This window comes from Triticum urartu, chromosome 4A (genome assembly GCF_056163025.1).
Source record: "Triticum urartu cultivar PI428250 chromosome 4A, HENAU_Tu73, whole genome shotgun sequence".
Classification (NCBI taxonomy): domain Eukaryota; kingdom Viridiplantae; phylum Streptophyta; class Magnoliopsida; order Poales; family Poaceae; genus Triticum; species Triticum urartu.
The window spans coordinates 491,494,292-491,510,244 of NC_141876.1; positions in this window are offsets into that span (position 1 = coordinate 491,494,292).

The following is a 15,953-nucleotide window of genomic DNA, read 5'->3' on the forward strand; positions in this document are numbered from 1 at the left end:
TTTGTGCTCCTGACTTGAGCCTCATACGCACCGCCCTTACTGGTGTCAAATGTTATAATCTTGGAGCGATTGTTGCACGCAGATTGCAACACAACGCTGGTAGTGGATATTTTTATGGTGGGATTTATGCCTCACGTTTAGCAAGGGAGCTGGGTGTATTGATAACCCACAAGTATAGGGGATCGCAATAATTTTCGAGGGTAGAGTATTCAACCCAAATTTATAGATTCGACACAAGGGGAGCCAAAGAATATTTGAAGGTATTGGCAGCTGAGTTGTCAATTCAACCACACCTGGAGATTAATTATCTGCAGCAAAGTGATCAGTAGCAAAGTAGTATGATAGTTTTGATAATAGTAGCGGTAGTAACGGTAAGGGTAACAATGGTAGCAGTAATTTCGTAGCAAGTGTAACAATGATGATAGAGGTAGTAACTTAGCAAGAACAATATAAGATAAATTCATAGGCATTGGATCGGTGACTTTTTGGATGATATTCATCATGAGACAGTTATAACCTAGGGCGATACGGCACTAGCTCTAGTTCGTCAATATAATGTAGGCATGTATTCCGTAAATAGTCATACGTGCTTATGGAAAGAACTTGCATGAGATCTTTTGTCCTACCCTCCTATGGCAGCGAGGTCCATATTGGAAACTAAGGGATATTAAGGCCTCCTTTTAATAGAGAACCAGAACAAAGCATTAACACACGTTGAATACATGAACTCCTCAAACTACGATCATCACCGGGAGTGGTTCCGGCTATTGTCACTCCGGGGTTGCCGGATCATAACACGTAGTAGGTGACTATAACTTGCAAGATCGGATCTAGAACATGGATATAATGGTGATAACATAAACAGTTCAGATCTAAAAACATGGCACCCAGACCCAAAGTGACAAGCATTAAGCATGGCAAAGTCATAGCAACATCAATCTAAGAACATAGTGGATACTAGCGATCAAGCCCTAACAAAAACTAACTCGATTACATGATGAATCTCATCCAACTCCTCATCGACCAGCGAGCCTACAAAGGAATTACTCACTCCCGGTGGGGAGCATCATGGAATTGGCAACCGAGAAGGGTTGGTGATGACGAAGAACAAAGATCCTCCTCTCCGGAGCCCCAAACGGACTCCAGATCTGGCCTCCTGATGAAGAACAGGAGGTGACGACGGCCCCGTCTCGTGGATCATGATAATTCTTTCTCTATGTTTTTTTTCTGGAAAAATAGGTATTTATGGAGTTGGAATTAGGGTTTGCGGGGCCACCAGGTGGGGACAACCCACCTAAGCGCGCCTGGTGAGGGGGGCGCGCCCTGGTGGGTCGTGCCCACCTAGGTGCCCCCCTTCGGTAGGTCTTGGCTCTAGAAATTCTCTTTTATTATATAAAAATTCCTCGCAAAGTTTCATTCTATTCCGAGAACTTTTATTTTTGCACAAAAACAACACCATGGTAGTTCTACTAAAAACAGCGTCAGTCCGGGGTTAGTTTCATTCAAATCATGCAAATTAGAGTCCAAACCAAGAGGAAAAGCGTTAGGAAAAGTAGATACGTTGGGGATGTATCAACTCCCCAAGCTTAAACCTTTGCTTGTCCTCAAGCAATTCAGTTGATAAACTGAAAGTGAAAAACAAAAACTTTTACGAACTCTTTTGCTCTTATTTGCATAAATAAGCTTAAACTGCACCCAGGTTTCAGCCAACTTTATAACTAACCATGCCGACAATAAATCTTAAAGATTATATTAACTCATGTCAATGCATAATCAGCTAGCGAGCAATAATAAGACATCTCAAACGGCAACACATTGCCAACAAAACCATGATATAATATGACAATAGTGGTATCTCACTAGCCCTTTCTGAGACCGCAAAACATAAATGCATAGCACCTCCAAAGTCCGAGCAGCGGCTAAACATTGTAATTCTTGGTAGAAAAGATCCAGTCATGATGCACCCAACATTAGCTACACACAATGCATAAGTCATGATAGTTGTGCTCTCGGGTTCTAGCACTTGTTTTAGAAGGTGATGACACAACATAAAAGTAAATAGATAGTCCCTTCGCAGAGGGAAGCAGTGATTTGCAGAGGTGTCAGAGCTGAAGTTTTTAAAACAGAGATAAATGATATTTTGTGACATGCACCCTTCTCATTTACTTCACGACCATCAGTTATCAATATCTCCCATGCTAAACAAGCTACTGATGGTTCCCAAGCGATAAAGAGTAAAGGTTTTGACTCCATTGGGAGTTTTTGTTTGATTATTTGAGCGATTAACTCTTTTTGTGTTTGCAGTTTGGGACTAGGCATCCCTATTACCGCCCTTTTCTTGTGCGATGGCAGTAAATAAACACTCGACCTGAGAATAACCCGCTTAGCATGGAAGATACCGACCACCTCTCGTCGTTCCATGAACGATCCAGGCACACAAAAAGGATATTTTTTTAGAAGTTTTTAGAGGTGGCACATGCAAATTTACTTAGGACGGTAGGGTAATACCGCATATAGGTAGGTATAGTGGACTCATATGGAATAACTTTGGGTTCAAGGTTTTTGATGTACAAGCAGAATTCCCACTTAGTATAGGTGAAGGCTAGCAATTAGATTGAGAAGCGGCCATCTAGAGAGCAACAACGATCATGATCATGCACTATGCATAAGTAACATTGGACACTAGCATGAGTAGGATATGATCACCATGAACATAAATATCATAGAGGCTATGTTGGTTTTGATTCAACTACATGCATGAACATGTGCCAAGTCAAGCCACTCGAACATTCAAAGGAAAATACCATATCATCATACTACATCACAATCATTTTAACGCAATGTTGATATCCAAGATAAATCATTATCCACTCCCAACTACTTATGCATGGCATGAGAAACTATAACCTCTAATTGTCATTGCAAACATGTTTAATCATAATGGGCCGAATCATGGATACTAGGTTAAACATATTTACACAAACAGAACAAGTCGAGTTCATACCAGTTTCTCTCTGCCACGGCCAGTTCATCGAATATCATCATTCTTGCCTTTCACTTGCACAACTGAACGATGTGAAAATAATAATAGTGCAAGAGTGCCATGGACTAAGCTGGAATCAGCAAAACATATTATTCAACAAGAGAAGACAAGGTAAAATGGGCTCTTTATTAGTTCAACAGTTATTCATACGAGAGCCACTCAACATTTTCATCGTGGTCTTCTCCTTGGTATAACTCGAATGAAAGAAAAGAAATTCAGAGAAACACACTGAAATATTTTTGGAGTTTTTGGTTTTCTTGAACAAGCAAATAAAAGGGAAAAGCGAAAACGAGAAAAACTATTTACATGGGAAAGCTCTCAACAAGCAAAAGAAGAACAAGGAAATCTTTTTGGGTTTTCTTTTTAGTACTACAGCTAGCATGGCTAGAAAAGTAAACTAGCTACAACTAATTTTTTTGGTTTTTCTAAAGTTTTTCAAACACACAAGAAGAAAGAAAGAAAAATAAAATTTAAATATGGATGATACAATGAAAAAGTGTGAACACCGACAAAATGAATAAGTGAACATGAATGTAATGTCGGTGGGAAACACATACTCCCCCAAGGTTAGGCTTTTGTCCTAACTTGGTAGTCGATCAGAAGTCTGGATGGTAGTAGGGGTACTGAGGAGCGGGCATCCACTGATCCCACTGCTGAGGCTCCTCTTTTGCCTCTACAGCAGCCTAAGCGTTCCGGTAGGCGATGATGTCCGCAGGCATGATCCTATATCCGCCCCTGGCAACAGAATCAAGAAATGCACGAGCAGGCAACGGAATAATATCATGAGTTTCAATGCTAAAAACCAGGTTATAAGGATTAGGAATGCCAGAAGATCTATCATCGGTAAAATGGTGGTGATCCAAGGCAGCACGGTCTAGGTAAACCTTGGTCAAATGATAATCATGAGGGCGTATCTCGACCTCGAAGTGAGCCACCAACCGAGTAGCATAAATCCCACCATGAATTTTACCCTTGGATTTATTAAGGTGGAGGCGACGACCCACAATAGCTCCCAAGCTATAAGTGTTAATCATAAGTGGGATGCTTGTCCAATTAAGTGCAGTACCCAAGCACCGGTCCACCCACATATCAAATTATCAAAGTACCGAACGCAAATCATATGAGCGTGATGAAAACTAGCTTGATGATAATTCCCATGTGTCCTCGGGAGTGCTTTCCTTTATATAAGAGTTTGTCCAGGCTTGTCCTTTGCTACAAAAAGGATTGGGCCATCTTGCTGCACCTTATTTACTTTTATTACTTGTTACCCGTTACAAATTACCTTATCACAAAACTATCTGTTACCGATAATTTCAGTGCTGGCAGAGAATACCTTCTTGAAAACTGCCTATCATTTCCTTCTGCTCCTCGTTGGGTTCGACACTCTTACTTATCGAAAGGACTACGATAGATCCCCTACACTTGTGGGTAATCAAGACTCTTTTCTGGCGTCGTTGCCGGGGAGTGAAGCGCCTTTCGTAGGTGGAATTTGGTAAGGAAAGTTTTTTTATAGTATGCTGAAATTTACTGTCACTTGTTACTATGGAACATAATCCTTTGAGGGGCTTGTTCGGGGTATCTTCGCCCTGACCAGTAGAGCAAAGAGTTGCTCCTCAACCTACTGAACCTACTGAAAATGTTTACTTTGAAATTCCTTCGGGTATGATAGAGAAACTGCTAGCTAATCCTTTCACAGGTGATGGACATTACATCCTGATTTGCACCTAATCTATGTGGATGAAGTTTGTGGATTATTTAATCTTGCAGGTATGCCCGAGGATGTTATCAAGAAGAAGGTCTTCCCTTTATCTTTGAAGGGAAAGGCATTGACATGGTTTAGGCTATGTGATGATCGGATCATGGAACTACAACCGATTGAAATTGGAATATCATCAAAAGTTTTATCCTATGCATCTTGTTCATCATGATCGTAATTATATATACATATATATATATATATATATATATATATATATAATTTTTGTCCTCGCGAAGGAGAAAGCATCGCTCAAGCTTGGGGGAGGCTTAAGTCAATGTTATATTCATGCCCCAATCATGATCTCTCAAGAGAAATTATTATTCAAAAAATTTATGCTCGGCTTTCTCTCGATAATCGCTCCATGCTCGATACTTCTTGTACTGGCTCTTTCATGATGACGACTATTGAATTCAAATGGGATTTATTGGAAAGAATTAAACGCAACTCTGAAGATTAGGATCTCGACGAAGGTAATGAGTCAGGTATAACACCTAAGTTTGATTGTGTTAAATCTTTGATGGATACCGATGATTTCCGTGAATTTAGCACTAAATGTGGACTTGACTCTGAGATAGTAGCTTCTTTCTGTGAATCCTTTGATACTCATGTTGATCTCCCTAAGGAGAAATGGTTTAAATATAATCCTCCCATTGAAGTAAAAGTAGTTGCACCTATTAAAGTTCAAGAAAAGACTATCACTTATAATGATCCTGTTGTTCCTACTGCTTATATTGAGAAACCACCTCCCTGTTAGAATAAAGGGTCATGCTAAAGCCTCAACTGTGGTTCGTAAGAGTAATACTAGAACACCTACTCCCTCTGAGCAAATTAAAGTAGAACCTAGTTTTGCTATGGTTAAAGATCTCTTGGCCGATAATATTGATGGGCATGTTATTTGCTTTTGTGATGAATCTGCTAGAATTGCTAGACCCGATACTAAAAATAAACATAGACCTGTTGTAGGCATGCCTGTTATTTCTGTTAAAATAGGAGATCATTGCTATCATGGCTTATGTGATATGGGTGCTAGTGCAAGTGCAATACCTCATTCCTTATATAAAGAAATTATGCATGATATTGCACCGCTAAGATAGAGGAAATTGATGTTACAATTAAGCTGGCCAATAGAGATACTATTTCACCAGTTGGGATTGTTAGAGATGTTGAAGTCTTGTGTGGGAAAGTTAAATATCCTGCTGATTTTCTTGTTCTTGGTTCCCCACAAGATGACTTTTGTCCCATTATATTTGGTAGACCCTTCTTGAATACTGTTAATGCTAAGATATACTTCAAAAAGGATGTAGTTACTATTGGTTTGGGGGATATTTCTCATGAGTTTAAATTTGCTAAATTTCATAGACAACCCCATGATAATTAATTGCCTAGTAAAGATGAAATTATTGGTCTTGCTTCTATTGTTGTACCTCCTAGTGATCCTTTAGAACAATATTTGTTAGACCATGAAAATGATATGTTTATGAATGAAAGAAGGGAAATAGATGAAGTATTCTTTAAACAGGGACCTATTTTGAAACATAACTTGCCTGCTGAAATTCTAGGGGATCCTCCTCCACCCAAGGGTGATCCCGTGTTTGAGCTTAAACCTTTGCCTGATACTCTTAAATATGCTTATCTTGATGAGAAAGAGATATGTCCTATTATTATTAGTGCTAACCTTTCAGAGCATGAGGAAAATAAATTATTGCAAACTCTGAAGAAGCACCGTGCTGCTATTGGATATACTCTTGATGATCTTAAGGGCATTAGTCCAACTCTATGCCAACACAAAATAAAATTGGAGAAAGACACGAAACCGGTTGTTGATCACTAATGACGGTTAAATCCTAAGATGAAAGAAATGGTAAGAAAAGAAATACTAAAGCTTCTGGAGGCAGGTATAATTTATCCCATTGCTGATAGTCAGTGGGTAAGTCATGCCCATTGTGTCCTAAGAAGGGAGGTATTACTGTTGTTCCTAATGATAAAGACGAATTGATCCCACAAAGAATTGTTATAGGTTATAGAATGGTAATTGATTTCCGCAAATTAAATAAAGCTACTAAAAAGGATCATTACCCTTTACCTTTTACTTATCAAATGATAGAAAGATTATCCAAACATATACATTTTTGCTTTATAGATGGTTATTGTGGTTTCTCTCAAATACCTGTGTCAAAAGAGGATCAAGAAAAGACAACTTTTACTTGCCCTTTCGGTACCTTTGCTTATAGACGTATGCCTTTTGGATTATGCAATGCACCTGCTACGTTTCAAAGATGTATGACTGCTATATTCTCTGACTTTTCTTAAAAGATTGTTGAGGTATTCATGGATGATTTTTCTGTATATGGAACTTCTTTTGATGATTTCTTAAGACACCTTGATCGAGTTTTGCAGAGATGTGAAGAAACTAATCTTGTCTTCAATTGGGAGAAGTGTCACTTTATGGTTAATGGAGGTATTGTTTTGGGGCATAAAATTTTTGAAAGAGGTATTGAAGTGGATAAAGCTAAGGTTGATGCTATTGAAAAGATGCCGTGTCCTAAGGACATTAAAGGTATAAGAAGTTTCCTTGGTCATGCTGGTTTTTATAGGAGGTTCATTAAGGACTTCTCTAAAATTTCTAGGCCCCTGACTAATCTCTTGCAAAAAGATGTTCCTTTTGTCTTTGATGATGATTGTGTAGAAGCATTTGAAATACTTAAGAAAGTTTTGATTTCTGCACCTATTGTTCAGCCTCCTGATTGGAATTTACCATTCGAAATTATGTGTGATGCTAGTTATTATGCTGTAGTGGTTGTTCTAGGACAAATAGTTGATTAGAAATTAAATGTTATTCAATATGCTAGTAAAACTCTAGACAGTGCTCAAAGAAATTATGCTACTACTGAAAAAGAATTTTTAGCAGTTGTATTTGCTTGTCATTAGTTCAGACCTTATATTGTTGATTCTAAGGTAACTATTCACACTAATCATGTTGATATTAAATATCTTATGGAAAAGAAAGATGCTAAACCTAGACTTATTAGCTGGGTTCTCTTGCTACAAGAATTTGATTTGCATATTATTGATAGAAAGGGAGCTGAGAACCCCGTTGCAGACAACTTGTCTAGGTTAGAAAATGTTCTTGATGACCCACTACCTATTGATGATAGCTTTCCTGATGAACAACTAGCTATCATAGATGCTTCTCGTACTGCTCCATGGTATGCTGATTATGCTAATTATATTGTTGCTAAATTTATACCACCTAGTTTCACATACCAGCAAAAGAAAACGTTCTTCTATGATTTAAGACATTACTTTTGGGATGACCCACACCTTTATAAAGAAGGAGTAGATGGTGTTATTAGACATTGTGTACCTGAGCATGAACAGTAACAGATCCTACGCAAGTGTCACTCCGAGGCTTATGGAGGACACCGTGCTGGAGATAGAACTGCACATAAGGTATTGCAATCCGGTTTTTATTGGCCTACTCTCTTCAAAGATGCCCGTAAGTTTGTTTTGTCTTGTGACGAATGTCAAAGAATTGGTAATATTAGTAGACGTCAAGAAATGCCTATGAATTATTCACTTGTTATTGAACCATTTGATGTTTTGTGCTTTGATTATATGGGGCCGTTTCCCTCCTCTAATGGGTATACACATATTTTAGTTGATGTTGATTACGTTACTAAGTGGGTAGAAGCTATTCCAACTAGTAGTGCTAATCATAACACCTCTATTAAGATTCTTAAAGAAGTTATTTTTCTGAGGTTTGGGGTCCCTAGATACTTAATGACTGATGGTGGCTCACATTTTATTCATGGTGCCTTTCGTAAAATGCTTGCTAAGTATGATGTTAATCATAGAATTGCATCTCCATATCACCCATAGTCTACTGGTCAAGTAGAACTGAGTAATAGAGAGCTTAAATTAATTTTGCAAATGACTTTTAATAGATCTAGAAAGAATTGGTCCAAGAAACTTGATGATGCATTATGGGCTTATAGAACTGCATACAAAAATCCTATGGGTATGTCTCCGTATAAAATGGTTTATGGAAATGCATGTCACTTACCTCTCGAACTAGAACATAAGGCATATTGGGCCATTAAAGAGCTCAATTATGATTTCAAACTTGCCGGTGAGAAGAGGCTTTTTGACATTAGCTCACTTGATGAATGGAGAACCCAGGCTTATGAGAATGCCAAACTATTTAAAGAAAAAGTCAAAAGATGGCATGATAAACGCATACAAAAACGTGAGTTTAATATAGGTGATTATGTATTATTATACAACTCCCGTTTAAGATTTTTTGCAGGAAAACTCCTCTCTAAATGGGAAGATCCTTATGTCATCGAGGAGGTCTAACGTTCCGGTGCCATAAAAATCAACAACTTCGAAGGCACAAATCCAAGGGTGGTGAACGGTCAAAGAATCAAACATTATATCTCAGGTAATCCCATAAATGTTGAAACTAATGTTATAGAAACTGTAACCTCGGAGGAATACATAAAGGACACTTTTCAGAATGTTTCAGGCTCCGAAAAGGAATAGGTATGAGGTACGGTAAGTAAACCGACTCCAAAACAGTTCAAATAGTATTTTTTTCTTCGTTTTGGAATATTTAAGAAAATAGGAAAATAAGAAGCAGTCCGGGAAGGACACGAGACGTCCACGAGGGTGGAGGGCGTGCCCCCTGCCTCGTGGGCACCTCGTGTGCCCTTCGGACTCCGTTTTCTTGCACGATACTTCTTTTGGTCGCTAAAAATTCATTATATAAACTCCCGAAGGTTTTGACCACTGTACCACGCAAACATCCTCTGTTTTTGTTTCGAGTTGTTTCTGCTGTAGATTAGAGCAATATGTCATCCCAAGATTCGAAGGGAGAAAGCTATGTGTCTGATTTCCTTGCAAATCATAAGGACTATGGGGACTTGGAGCATTGTGGTTGGACCGGAGGAAGAAGAAGACTATGAGCCTAGGGGAAAGGAGGAGATGAGCTCAGATGATAAAGTCCCATTACCTCAACCTGGGGACATGCATGTGGAGTTCAAAGAGTCAAGCCTCCCCGATAGAGCAAAGAAACCTAAGATTGAGTTTATCCCTTTTCGCCTGTTGCGGGAAAACAAACAGGAACTATGCAAAAAGGTATTAAGCCTTGAGCAAGAGATCGATGACCTAAGGGAGCAAAATTCTATCCTCAAGCGCAAATTAAGGATGAAGCACACGCCACCAACAACTCCATCATCACCACCTCCGAAGAAGGAGACATAAACACATGGGTATGGGCACTCCCCTTGGCAATTGCCAAGCTTGGGGGAGTGCCCTGGTATCATATCACCATCACACTTTTGTCTTTACCGTTTTCTTAGTTCGATCCTTTTGGTAATATCTTGATCTAGTAGAATAAAGTTTTAGCATGATCTAGTTTTGAGTTTTGCTTTACGATCCTTCTATGTAATCGAGTCCGTGAGCTATATATAATAAAGATTAGTGTTGAGTCAAGGGCTTGATTATCTTGCTATGATCTTGAGGGAATAAAATAAAAGAGAACAAATAAAAAGAATTAAAGAGATCATATGGATCTTATGGAGAGTAATGACTTCACATATAAAGAGTATGATGAATAAAAGTTGTTGAGAGTTGACAAACATAGTTTTGGTCATTGTTGCAATTAATAGGAAGTAATAAAGAAAGAGAGGTTTTCACATATAAATATACTATCTTGGACATCTTTTATGATTGTGAGCACTCATTAAAATATGACATGCTAAAGAGTTGAGGTTGGACAAGGAAGACAACGTAATGGGTTATGTTTTGTTACATCTGAGATAAATTATATTGTCATGGATCATCCAACATGTTGAGCTTGCCTTTCCCTCTCATGCTAGCCAAATTCTTTGCACCAAGTAGAGATACTACTTTTGCTTCCAAATATCCTTAAGCCTAGTTTTGCCATGAGAGTCCACCATATCTACCTATGGATTGAGTAAGATCCTTCAAGTAAGTTGTCATCGTTGCAAGCAATAAAAATTGCTCTCTAAATATGCATGATTTATTAGTGTGGAGAAAATAAGCTTTATACGATCTTGTGATGTGGAAGAAATAAAAGCGACGGACTGCATAATAAAGGTCCATATCACAAGTGGCAATATAAAGTGTTGTTCTTTAGCATTAAGATTTTGTGCATCCAACCATAAAAGCACATGACAACCTCTGCTTCCCTCTGTGAAGGACCTACCTTTTGTTCTTGTCTTATACTTCATGCAAGAGTCATGGTGTTTTTCACCTTTCCTTTTTACATTTTATCCTTTGGCAAGCACAATGTGTTGGAAAGATCCTGATATATATAGCTAATTGGATGTGAGTTTTCATGAACTATAAGCCCCTATCTTTCTCTGTGTCCGACTAAAACTTCATAACCATAAATATTGCGTGAGTGTTAGCAATTGTGAAAGACTAAATGATAATTGAGTATGTGGACTTGCTGAAAAGCTCTTATATTGACTCTTTCAGATGTTATGATAAATTGCAATTGCTTAAATGACTGAGATTATAGTTTGTTGGTTCTCAATGAAGTTTATGATTCATACTTGAAACTGTGAATGAATTGTTACTTTAGCATAAGAAATCATATGACAATATTTATATATGTTGCTGTCCTAAGAATGATCATGATGCCCTCATGTCCGTATTTTATTTTATCGACACCTCTATCTCTAAACATGTGGACATATCTTTTGATATCGGCTTCCGCTTGAGGACAAGCGAGGTCTAAGCTTGGGGGAGTTGATACGTCCATTTTGCATCATGCTTTTTTATCAATATTTATTGCATTATGCATTGTTATTACACATTATGTCACAATACTTATGCCTATTTTCTTTTATTTTACAAGGTTTACATGAAGAGGGAGAATGCCGGCAGCTGGAATTCTGGGCTGGAAAAGGAGCAAATATTAGAGACCTATTCTCCACAACTCCAAAAGTCCTCAAACTTCACGGGAGCAAGTTTCGGAATATATAAAAAAATATGAGGCGAAAGAAGTACCAGAGGGGGCCACCCACCATCCACGAGGGTGGGGGCGTGCCCTACCCCCCTGGGCGCCCCCCTGCCTCATGGGCCCCCTGGTAGCCCTCTGATGCCCATCTTTGGCTATATGGAGTCTTTCGTTGAGGAAAAAATCATAAGAAAGCTCACGGGACGAAACTCCGCCGCCATGAGGCGGAACCTTGGCGGAACCAATCTAGGGCTCCGGCGGAGCTGTTCTGCCGGGGAAACTTCCCTCCAGGAGGGGGAAATCATCACCATCGATCCTCTCATCAGGAGGGTATCAATCTCCATCAACGTCTTCATCAGCACCATCTCATCTCAAACCCTAGTTCATCTCTTGTATCCAATCTTGGTCTCAAAACCTCATATTGGTACCTGTGGGTTGCTAGTAGTGTTGATTGCTCCTTGTAGTTGATGCTAGTTGGTTTATTCGGTGGAAGATCATATGTTCAGATCCTTTATGCATATTAATACCCCTCTGATTATGAACACGAATATGATTTTTGAGTAGTTACGTTTGTTCCTGAGGACATGGGAGAAGCCTTGGTATAAGTAGTCATGTGAATTTGGTATTCGTTCGATATTTTGATGAGATGTATGTTGTCTTTCCTCTAGTGGTGTCATGTGAACGTCGACTACATGACACTTCACCATTGTTTGGGCCTAGAGGAGGGCATTGGGAAGTAATAAGTAGATGATGGGTTGCTAGAGTGACAAAAGCGTAAACCCTAGTTTATGCGTTGCTTCGTAAGGGGCTGATTTGGATCCATATGTTTCATGCTATGGTTAGGTTTACCTTAATACTTCTGTTGTGGTTGTGGATGCTTGCAATAGGGGTTAATCATAAGTGGGATGCTTGTCCAATTAAGTGCAGTACCCAAGCACCGGTCCACCCACATATCAAATTATAAAAGTACCGAATGCGAATCATATGAGCATGATGAAAACTATCTTGACGATAATTCCTATGTGTCCTCGGGAGCGCTTTCCTTTATATAAGAGTTTGTCCAGCCTTGTCCTTTGCTACAAAAAGGATTGGGCCATCTTGCTGCACCTTATTTACTTTTATTACTTGTTACGCGTTACAAATTACCTTATCACAAAACTATTTGTTACTGATAATTTCAGTGCTTGCAGAGAATACCTTATTGAAAACTGCCTATCATTTCCTTCTGCTCCTTGTTGGGTTCGACACTCTTACTTATCGAAAGGACTACGATAGATCCCCTACACTTGTGGGTCATCAATGCATATGTTACAAAATTCAGTAAGTGGTATCTGATGGTTTTCAGCATATAAATCGAAGCTCACTTCAGGAGGATTATTCCTAGGCAGGAAAGTAAAGCTTTGAACAAAGATGTTTGTGAGGATTTGGTGTTGTTCACACTCATCTGCAATGAACTTGGTGAGGCTGGCATTAGCAGAATATTGCATGAACTCCTGAAGGATTCCAGCCTCTTCTAGAAATGGGGTGTGCGGCCATTCACATGACCGTACTTCCGCCAACCTCTAAGGATGGAGATCACTATCAGATGACTCCCCAATAACACCCTTGGGGTTCTTCTTAGAGCCAAACTTCCTAAAGATATTCATGGTTTTCCTATGAACAAAATTCTAAAATTTATTAGCCCACAAAATTTTCTCAACAAAATTTCACAAAAATTATACCAACTACTCATAGGGATACATAGAGACCATAGCAAGCATTCAAACTACTTAGAACACTAAGAATTCAACATGCAAGCCCATCTACAACAACACCAAGAGTAGCTAATTATTCAAAATATAAACCACTAAAACAAAAACTAATTGGACAAATGGTGGAGTCACATACCAAGCAACACTATTGCAGGATGCTACTAACGCGACACTTCGATCAGAGACCCTTATAGAAACTGTGTGCGATGCCATAATCGCAAAGGGTGTTGTATGAAAACTGTCAGAAACGTATAAAATGTTTGTGATGACGGATGCATCAAACACGGTTCAGGTTTTAGTTGCGTGTGCGATGAAGGGCATACAGTTCAGTTCAATTAACTGTTTGCGATGAGGAGGAACAAAAGAAACAGGCAGCCAGATGAAGGCGTGTGCGATACACAGCATACAGTTCACTCGGATGGACTGTTTGTGATTGGGCAAAACAAAAGAAACGGGCAGCCAGATGAAGGTGTCTGCGATATACAACATACGGTTCACTCGGATGAACTGTTTGTGATTAGGCAACACAAAATAAATGGTCAGCCAGATCAAGGTGTGTGGGATATACGGCATGCGGTTCACTCGGATGAACTGTTTGTGTTGACACAAGAGTATAGAAACGGTTCAACTTAACAAGACGTGTGTGTTGTGCGATGGGATTGCATGCGGTTCACTCGGCCCTTGTCATTAGTGTGTGACCTCTGTGGCAACCGTTCGCTCCACAGGCACCTCTTCGTGTACCGTGGCAACCGTCCACTTCGCCTTTCCCTCTCGATTTGGAACTGCTGTCGCACGCTAGCTCTTCCTCCCTCCTCCATTTGCCTTCACCCTTCCTTATGCCATTGTTTGATTGTCTTCTCCATGGAGGGAACAAGTCAGAAACGACCCTGTTATTCTTGCCCCGGTCTGAATGATGATGCGGTGGAGGAACTCATTGATCGGTGCGACATCATCACCTCGGCTAGCAAGGCAGGTTCACTCAAGGACCATTCTCGACTCAACTAATAACATCATTACAAGGAACCCAACGGTCCAGGAGCGGTTTGATCTCCCCTATCTTCTTCGTCGTGACCCTGCTAACTGGCGTGGGGACGAGGGAAGCCTCGCCTTGTGTAAGTTGATGTCGCTTGATTATGATACGTATGATGTTAAGATGCCATCACTTGAGGGAAAGGCTTGGGCAGGCGCAAATGGAGATTGGGTTGTTTATATTGGGTACAACTGTGAGTCGGAACTTGTGAATGTGTACACTCGTCACTGGGTTCCACTTCCAAAAATCTCAGACTGCCCAGAGGTTGAGCACACAGATGGTCTACGTGAGTTCAAATACGATCATGGTAACAATCGTCTACGAAAGATAGCAAGTTGTCGAGTTCCCAACCGCTCTTGGGATTACACGAACTATGAAGTTGTTGCTATCTTTGACAAGCTTGTTGCCTTCCTTACTTCCACGCCTCGATGGATATTGCTCAAAAATCAGTTTCTATACATGGATGAGTACCGTGATGCAATTCAATACGAGGATCTTGTGTTTGCTGCCACCACTCCTGGCACTGTTTTTGCATGGAATCCTCATGATTTCGGTATGTTTGTCTTCCACCATAATTGTAATTGTTTCATCCGCATGCATGCGGGTTAGCTAGTTTCCCTTTACTAATTAACCTTCTTGTGTTTCCAAGGTCCTGTGGACATTCCACCACCTATACTTGAAAATTTTATTCACGAGCATGAGGACGAGCAGGACCCATATACTTAGTGGCACCTGGCAACTTATTCCGATGGATCACCTCTTCTTGTCTGTATACGGGCACTGCTCATGTTACTAAGGAAGGAGGTGTTGTCTCGTATGGTCGCACTCTCCGGACCTATTCCAACATTTGTTGCAGGGTATTCGGGATGGATACTGGTGTACTAGCGCCAACACCTTCTCTCTGGTTCAGTATTGAAAGTCTTGGAGGAAACTCGCTCTTCCTTGGACAAAACTATCCAATGATGGTGGAAGGCGATCCAGCTGCTGTTGACACAACGTTACTACCATTTATGAGAAGCAACTGTATCTATACCTCGGACATTACTATGCTTCCCTACCGTCCCAATATGGGTATTTAAATAGGCCGCTTCAGCCTGGATGACCAGTCCTGCGTTGGTCTCGAGATTGACAGTAGCCGGCCCTTCCCAGAGAAACACTTCTAGTTCAAAGCAAGCGTTTCCAACGCCGACGAGTGGTTGTGTAGTGACCTGACCTCAAACGGTCAAGTCTCTATGCTTAAGTGTCATCCCTGGATCGGTATGCTGACACACACAGTACTCGAGGATTTATAACAAAGGTAAATTACATGTATAAAAGTAACATAAATACTATTACCTCAATCCAAATAGCGGAAGTAACAACAAGGTTGTGGATTCCCATCA